The sequence below is a fragment of the Pollicipes pollicipes genome, unplaced genomic scaffold, assembly GCF_011947565.3.
Source record: "Pollicipes pollicipes isolate AB1234 unplaced genomic scaffold, Ppol_2.1 Scaffold_3447;HRSCAF=4054_pilon_pilon_pilon, whole genome shotgun sequence".
NCBI classification, from domain to species: domain Eukaryota; kingdom Metazoa; phylum Arthropoda; class Thecostraca; order Pollicipedomorpha; family Pollicipedidae; genus Pollicipes; species Pollicipes pollicipes.
This window is the reverse complement of record NW_023596297.1, coordinates 7314206-7323271: the sequence shown is the minus strand read 5'-3', so window position 1 is coordinate 7323271 and position 9066 is coordinate 7314206.

Here is a 9066-nt window from a genome sequence, read left to right as displayed (position 1 = left end):
CGAGGGAGCGACAGTACCAACGTGACTGACGGACCGAGAAAGTGACGCGTCATCGGGATCGACGAACCGAGGGAGCGAGAGTACCAACGAGACCGACGGACCGAGGGAGCGACGGTACCAACGTGACCGACGGACCGAGAGAGAGGCGGTGCTGTCAGAACCGACAGACCGAGAGAACTGCGGTGTCATCGGGACCGACGGCTGAGTGAAGGACAGTGTGGCCAGGGCTGACGTGACCCAGCGGGCGGCGCAGGCAGGTGAGTGGTGAACACTTTCCACTGACACCAAAGCTTTTCGCGGATCGCACAAACCACGGAGTTACCGATTAGCAGGTGGACTGGTCCAATACGGTAAGGTGTCCTTAATGGAGCCTTGATTTGAGTTCGCATCTGATCCCAATTAGAATCAGAATCCAATTTGGGACCAGAGTCCCAGCAAGGACCAAGTAGGACCAATCAGGGCTCATGGAATGTGGATAATTACAATGAAGACTAGACGATTTTAGCTCCTTATTTTTGTCTCCTAATTCTTAGATCCTAAAAACAAACAGTAATTCAGAATTTTGATTGCTTTCAGAAGTGATTTTCATAGGCATCGTTCATTATCTACAAACATCATTCATATAATTGTCATAGTCACCTACATTCACGTGAACTTTGCGGTTTGCTCCTACCAAAATAGTGATCATATGAACGCTTCTCATTTCTTGCGTAACTTGCTCAGAAATATTGGTAAGAAACGCGAAAATTCACGCGACATGTAATAATCGACATTTGTGAAAAATAGTGTTTCTCTTTCCCACCGATGTAAGTTATGTGAGCGAGTACAAACATGCACTACAAATTGAATAAATGCTTTAGATAAGAAACATGAGGAATCATGGGCTGCTCAACTTGATGATTTAATCATATTAATTAATAAAGCTGAAGATAATCAGAATTTTATTTGGCGTATGAAAGAATCTCATCTGTTTCTTCAATGTAGAACTAAAGGCTTGGTAAATTATAGATTAAGGGATGATGGCGGAGAACAAGGCTGATTAGGAATGGGTGGCGCTCGGGACTTAGTGGCCAAAGATTTATGGGTAGCAGGGTGGAATGAGAATCGCACTTTTAAACTGGCATGAAGATCTTTAAGAGCAACGTCCATAGGGGTGTGAGTGGTTGCGAGGTAAACCCTTTTTGTGGCAAGTTTTTTCACGAATCGCCATAGTGTTACTAACATATGTGAGCCTATGTACCTTTTTGGAGGATTTGATGCAGAATTTAGGTCGTCGGCCCCCAGTGTATGCCTAAAGGTGGACGGAAAAAGAGTGTTAAGGGTGTAAAGGTGGACAGAAGCCAAAAATACCTTGGCAATGGAAGGTGAATTCATGAATATCTGTGATGATATTGTTATCTTTCATATAGTCTGGATACATTATGTATTAAATAATACTGCCAGCGAAAGCTATCTTTCAAAACCAATGATATCCAAACTCTCAGAGGTGCCGCTACTCCTGCACCCAAGCTCAAAGCCGTGTGTAAGTATTAATGTATGCATGCACAGTGCATGCACGTATCTTGCAAGTGTCTTCGCCCTGCAATTTATGCAGCTGCGCAGAAGGAACTATTAATAAGATATAGTCTAGCTCCTGAGGTGTCGTTGACCACAGGCACAAGCGGATCCATACCGTACGCCATCCGTGAGAGGCGATGGCGGTGTATCAACACCGTCTTCGTCCATACGGCAATGACGAATGTTTTTTTAGTTGGTGGTTTCCCTCATGGTACTAAGCCTAAGATAATACATAAACCATCAAAACTAACAGAACAAACAATGAAGATGGCGCACGCGGTGTGATGTAAAATGACGATTGGAAAATGCAGTTTATCAATACGTGCATATGGACTGCCGGAGACCCGCGTCAACAAAACGACTATATTTGCACATGGGCTCAGATCTGATGACTCTTAAAACACAGCTGCTCCCTTTTGTTACCACAGCCCAGCAGATCGGTCTGGTCGGAGCGGGCGGCCGCCTTCCGTTCGCCTGTCGTCGTCGCTGGCCACTACGAGTCGGACGGGGCGGGGAGCGGGCCACGGGCGCTGGGCTATCGCGGCCACCGCCGTCGCCGAGAATCATTTGGAGCCATGCCCATTGTCCATTGATTGCCTATTGTCCCAATTGTCGTCCCGGCGCCCGTAAAGATAACGTGGCGCCCGAGGCTCGCGCAACGAGAGCGCGGCCCCCCCCCCCTCCCCCACCTCCCCCGCGGCCTGGGGGTGTGTGACGGAGTGCGGCGCCCCCTCCCTTGCCGGCCTGGGGGTGTGTGACAGAGCGCGGCGTCCCCTCCCCCGTGACCTGGGGTGTGTGACAGAGCGCGGCGCCCCCCCCCCCTTGCGGCCTGTGAGCGTGTGCTAGAGCGTCACTGCTCTTGTGTGTGTGGGGACTGATGAAGGCGTCTCTCCTAGGCGGCGGCGTGCCTTCCGGGTTAGCACGCGAACCTTGTGTCGACTCTGCCCAGTAGATCATTACTGTTCGACGCGATCGCCGGTACCACAGCATGTTTTTCGCCCAAGCTTTTTGCCGTCGCCGAGACAGGCGGTATTGGGTCTAAATAACGCATTATCGGCTTCTTGGGACCGTCATAATACCCGTCGTCCGGGCACCAGCCACAATCGCTGGAGCTGAGGGAAGGAACAGCCGCGGAACAGCCGCGCCGAGGCCGGGCAGGTGCTCCGATAAAAAATTCCTGGGTCGATTTTTTGGAGAGTGCCGATCGACAGATGTCGACTTGCATTGTTATCTGAAGGCCCTGCCCCCCCCCCCTCTCCCCCCTCCCCTCCTCCCCCTCTGGCATAAGGTCGAGTTGGGCTCGCAATGTTGGTTTAGGCCCCGGTGATATGTTAGGCTGAAATATTACACAAGCATGGGGAAAAGTTGGCCATCACAGAAAGACTACCTTCTTCAGACTTTGTTTGCTGGCCATGACTACAGGGGTGGATCCACGAGTATCGATCGGGGTGACCTAGTTCAGAATTCAATTAATCAAGGTAGTTTCAATTAAGCGGTCGCCAACTCCACACAAAAACTCAGATTTTGTTAAGATGTTGGCTGCCCCATTTATGAAATCAGTGAAGCACATCATCTACACGGCTAATTGGTGTACATCACAGAAATAACCGTAACGCAACCCACGACGCATGCGCAACGCCCAACGCATAACGCAAGCTCCGCCTGACGTGAGCAGCGTGTAGTATGGGCTAGCGTGGTCAGGCCTGCAAGGCTGTCGGAACATCTAACACCCTTATTGGGCTTACTTTGGTGTCTATGGTTGGTCTTTGGATCACATGTTCAGCATAAGATATAGGCATTTATAATGTTGCGAAGATTTTCATAGGGATGCTTGAATGAACTCAGTAAATGCTTGCACATGTTTAAGGTCGAAAACCGCCGTGGATTATATTATACAGCGAACTGAAATGTTACATCGTATTCGAAGCCCACGTTCGCACAGAAGTCCAATATGCGCGTTTCAAGTAAGATTGAAGGCCATAATTCGTTCAGATAGACAAGGCAAAGTGGTATGTAAGTGCCCATGAGAACTGCCGCCACCAGCCCCACACCACGCGCTCATGCCCACTGACCCGAGCCAGCCAGCGCCAAGACGACGGCGGCGGCGGCGGCGGCGCCCCGGGCTAATAGCATTTCCTGCTGGGGCGTCCAGGCCGCCGGCTAATCTGCAGTCAAATTATTCATAGCACGGCGTGAAGTGGGTCCGCTGCATCCTTGACGGCACCCGTCCGGAGCACTATGGAAATGGAGCCGGCTGAGCGGCTCAGCTGACGCGGCGGCCGCGGCGTCCGTCGGCGAGAGCTGCTCAGCCGGCTCCGGGCCGGCGGCGAGGCTGACGGCCACCCGGGCTCGACGGCGGAGCTGACGGCCACCCGGGCTCGACGGCGGAGCTGACGGCCACCCGGGCTCGACGCTAGAGCTGACGGCCACCCGGGCCCGACGCTAGAGCTGACGGCCACCCGGGCTCGACGCTAGAGCTGACGGCCACCCGGGCTCAACGGCGGAGCTGACAGCCACCCGGGCTCGACGGCGGAGCTGACGGCCACCCGGGCCCGGCGGCGAGGCTGACGGCCACCCGGCCACGACGGCGGAGCTGACGGCCACCCGGGCCACGACGGCGGAGCTGACGGCCACCCGGGCTCGACGGCGGAGCTGACGGCCACCCGGGCCCGGCGGCAGAGCTGACGGCCACCCGGGCCCGACAGCGGGCTGACGGTCACCCGGGCCCGGCGGCGGGGCTGACGGCCATTCGGGCCCGGCGACGGGGCTGACGGCCACACTCCGCGTTCGCACGACACCGGCCCCAACGGAAGCTCGGCGCTCGAGGCGTACCGCGACAGGACATGCCCTTGTCTGGTGGTGCTTGGTGTCCTTTTCCACCACGCAAAACAGACATTCGTCAGGGAATGTCAGCCGAGACTCCATTTGTCATGGTACCTGAAATACAGACAACTTGACCGGATGACTGGAGCTGAATTGCTTTGTCGACGTCTATCGGCTTTTATCTCAGCTCGTACGCTCACCCAATTCCTTCACGATGGTACCTTCGCAGTTATTCTATACTGGTGTAATCTGGAAAAACCAGCGCTATGCCGCACAGCTGATAACTTCCGTGGCATGCTTATATGCTTGATGTACACTAGAAGCACACAATGCTGTGCTCGCAAATTTACCGCCGTTGGTTAGTTAATAGCAGAGTAATAACACGGTCGCATAAACAACGAGTGCCAACTTACTATGAAATATTAGGTACGTTTTCGTCACCAAGGCCGGATGTCCCGTACAGTTGAGTATGCAGGCTGCAGGTACGGACCGTGGTGGACCATTCGTGTGCGGCGATCGCCAGCATTTGGCGGTAACGCCAACTCGGAGCCCCGCTGTGTTTCGGATATCATAAGGAACTCTTGACTTGCTCCAGGGAAGTCCAAAATGCACAGGAATGCGTTGAAGTCATGTGGATATAATTACAAACATTCATTTCGCCGTTTTTCGTGGAAGCTTCGCAACAAAGAGTCGTAGTGGAATTAGCCAAGTATTTGTCCTAGAATGACGTAACCACTGCACGCTATCCATGGGGTGAATGGCCAGTGGCAGTCAGTTGTGCATGTGTATACATCTTGATATTTCTGACTAGCATTCTAACAACAGTGCTAACAGGGTTTCCGAGTCATAAGCTTTCCAGTGCGATTAAGATACGTGGCTCCAGAAAGTTTCAGGGGCCAAGTTGTTCTGACTGCAATCGTTGCAATGGTCGCCTCCGTCCAGGCAGAGGAAACTTGCTCTTCCCGGAGGCAAACTGACACTGGTAGTACACAGGATCGGAACTCCCCGGCGAATAAATACAATGGACGAGAAGCTGCAGTACCAACGCCGAAATATCAGTGGCCGGATTTAGCAGCCGACCTAGACGCGACAAGCAATGATATCCAGCACAGCGGCATGGATCCAAGGACGGAGCTCAGCATCTCGCAGCGATGTAACGCCTCAGTAGCAACGATATTGGGACAGGGCCTGGCATTCAACCCAAGATTAGTCCATACCCGGAACGTAAAGCTGTTCAAAAGATTTTCCTGAGCGGCTGAGAATGCTCATAGCTGTTGAGTGCGGACAATGCCCGTACCGCCCCAACACCAGCTGGCCAAGAGCGCTCGCTCCAGCAGTACCGGCACAGCGTGCCGCGGCTTCTGGCTCCGATTCGAATGTGTCGGGAGTGCAGGGCGTCGTCCGCACCCTGACCGGCGCCGGACCGCCGACACTGATCCCGTGCGCTGGTCAGAGATCAGCCGGAGCCGGCACTATTCTGCAGAGACCTGCCGGAGCCGGCGCCATTCTGGAGAGATCAGCCGGAGCCGGCGCCACTCTGCAGAGACCTGCCGGACCCGGCGCCATTCTGTAGAGATCAGCCGAAGCCGGCGCCGTTCTGCAGAGACCAGCCGGAGCCGGCACCGTTCTGCAGAGATCAGTCGGAGCCAGCGTCGTGCTGCAGAGATCAGCCGGAGCCGAAGCCATTCTGCGCTAATAATATCCTGCGAAGACCAAGTATTTGTTGAACCGAAAACCAATGAGGGGAGATTGGGTTTTTTGCAAGTCATTGGTGAAATATTCGGTCATTTTCGGAATAAGCAAGTTTGGAATATTTTGTGTTACATGTATATAACGTACCGCAGTTTGTCAAGATTATATGAATAAGTAAGCAATAAAGAACGGCTTGTTAGCTGCATCCAAGTGGCGTTGTAATTAAGTTTGTGCATGTAAACACATGCCTGAGGTCTCACAAGATCCAGCAAAAAAGCAGCCGAGTATGGCATACATGACTAAGTTATATTTAGAGCTGAGGAGATGTCATGTGAATAAACAACAATCTCAGCTTTGCAAGCAGCATCGCTGATGGGCATGGCACTGCAATGCAAACAGTGGGTAGAATACGGTACAAAAGGTAAACAAATCATAAGATTCTAATAAATGGTTATTGTTGAGTATTCCTACCACAGAGCAAAATCTGGGAACAGTCAGTGTCATATGAAACTTGCATTTTACATATTTTATTGAAACGGGCAAAATATAATTCCAAGTTCCTCAGATGATGCATAGTTATAGCATGCCAACCAATTCAAGGAGACTAGCTTGTTCATAAGGCGTGGCAGCCCTACCATATCAACCTGACTTGACGACTTAGCCTTCCTTTCAGAGGTGTCACTTTCTGAATTTGGTTGGGGGGGTCAGCCGGAAAGGTTGACCTATGCTGCCGCAAATTCTGATTTCTCCCTGGATTCCGACCGCTTAAATTTCCGTTCGTGATGTTGAAACTAAAAAACAACCCTTTTTAATATTTTTAGATACAAGATCACGTTCATAGCGATGAATTCTCATTTCAAGTCAATATTAGCTGCTTTTTAAAAAAAGCGTAGGCGGGATTCACAGAGAAAAAACATTTGAGTTCCTCACTGATGACTACCGCTGTCGCTGATCGTGCGGTACATCCACCACAGTCACGACTTTGCGACAAATATGCTTGCTGCTGTTAGAGAAAACCTGTGTTGACTATTGTCTGGGCCAGCTTGCGCTTTTAAGGGCTGCTGTAAACTGCATGCAAATGTTCCCAAGCCAGAGGTTATCACTTGGCAAAACGTGTCAAACATTTGCAGTCTGGCGTGGCATATGAAAGAGTTACTGTAATGAAATAATAGGTGCCTACATGATATTCTTTGTTCAAAATCAACAGGATACAAATAGTAATGTGTTGAGGTGCCACTACCTACCATACCAACAGTTACGATAATTGTTCTGTATCTTTCTGGCCAAGTATTCCCTCTTTGTTCGTATGCATCGAAGGGGATCAGGGGGGCATTGGGCGGCTAAGTCAGCATGGGGACAGGAGGAGTGAGGGGGGGGGGGGGGTACTAAGCAACCCCAGAAAGGTTGATATGACGCCCCTGTCCATGTTGTCATCCATGCACACTGCGCAAACATATCAGTGCATCACTTTCGAAACAGGTCGAACCACGCGCACGTAATCACTAAACCAGCACGGAGTTATCCATCAAGCCACATCAAATAAGAATGCTGAGAGGATGAATAGAAGTGAGAGTAAATACCTTTTATTCTACCAAGTATTGTGGTCAGATTACCAACAATCCCATGATGGCACATCCATCACGCCTCAACGAAAGCACCTCGCAAGCTTCCGTAATGCGGTACTTCCAGGTTGACCCGCATGCAGCGCATCCTGCGGCGAATAGCCCTCTACCTCCTCCTGCTTCTCTACTTTCGCAGCATGGCCACCAAATTGCCGAGATATAGCCCAGTCAGTATAAATTGCAATATTTGATACCTTATTGTAACCTGATTAAATGATCATAAAATGGTGTCATGCTGAATTATAATATGAAAAGGCCCATGGCTTGCACGAAAGCTGAGTTTAAAGTTCAGTGTGCAGCACTCGTCCTCACCGCTTTTTTAATAAAGTAAAATAAAGTGGGCCTCACAAGGTCGACGGTCGCTGGCAGCCACAGAGACTTGGGAAACTTCTATTATTTTGAATAAGGACAGTCTGTTTCCCACATAGTATTTACTTACAATGGAATTCAAAATGGCTATTGCCAAAATTGTTCAGATGAGAAATCAACATTCCCCCCGTTAACCACTTTCCATGTCCTGCGCTGTCACCGAAGCAGGAGAGGTGGTTCCACTAAGAAAGAGAGAGCGCAAGCGCAATTTAGGCGTCGCTCCTTTCCATGCGTCGTCACAGGGCTGCAATTGCGTTTCATGTTAAGTTCCCACAAGGGAGAGGCAATGCCTGCTGCCCCTCAGCCCACTGAATTTAAAGCCTGCGCCCTACTGTCGGGAGGCGGAAATCGCCTCAGGCTTTCAGCGGGCACCGCAGAACTCATTTAAGCTGCGGCTGCCTCCGACGCCAAACAGTGATCGATTTATCGGCGCGAACACCTATTGCGGGGCCTGACGGATGGGCCTACGATAAGCGCCGCTTCCAATAGGCGGCAGAAACGACGCAGCCGCCGTTGCGATCGGGGCGCGCCTCTGCCGACCACAGCGCACGAGCGAAGGGGGGTTGGTGCCGCGCCATCGGAGGGTGGCGGGCAGCGCGGGAGGCCCTTCGGCGTCGCGCGCGCCCGTCTTTATACCTAAGCGGGTTCTTGCTGTCGGCACAGGCGTCGCGCATGCCCGCGTTTGTATCAAAGTGTGTCCTTGTCGTCGACACTCATGTCGGATAACCCACAAAGTCAGCCCAAGGTGTTGAAATCAACGCACCATATAAATATTTGCCGACCCGGCATGGTTAATTGACACGCGCTCGGGTGGGGGTAAAGTTAACCCCGCCCAACATTTTTCAAAATGGTTTTCGAACAGCGCGGCGTAGCCGCGCAAAATTTTGCTAAGCTGTGGACAATTAAATAGCAGATCGTTTGGTGTCAGTCAAAGTCAGTTCATGGATTCAGCGAAGTCAATTTCAAGGGAATCATTCACTCTGATGGAACAGCGGAGTGTTAG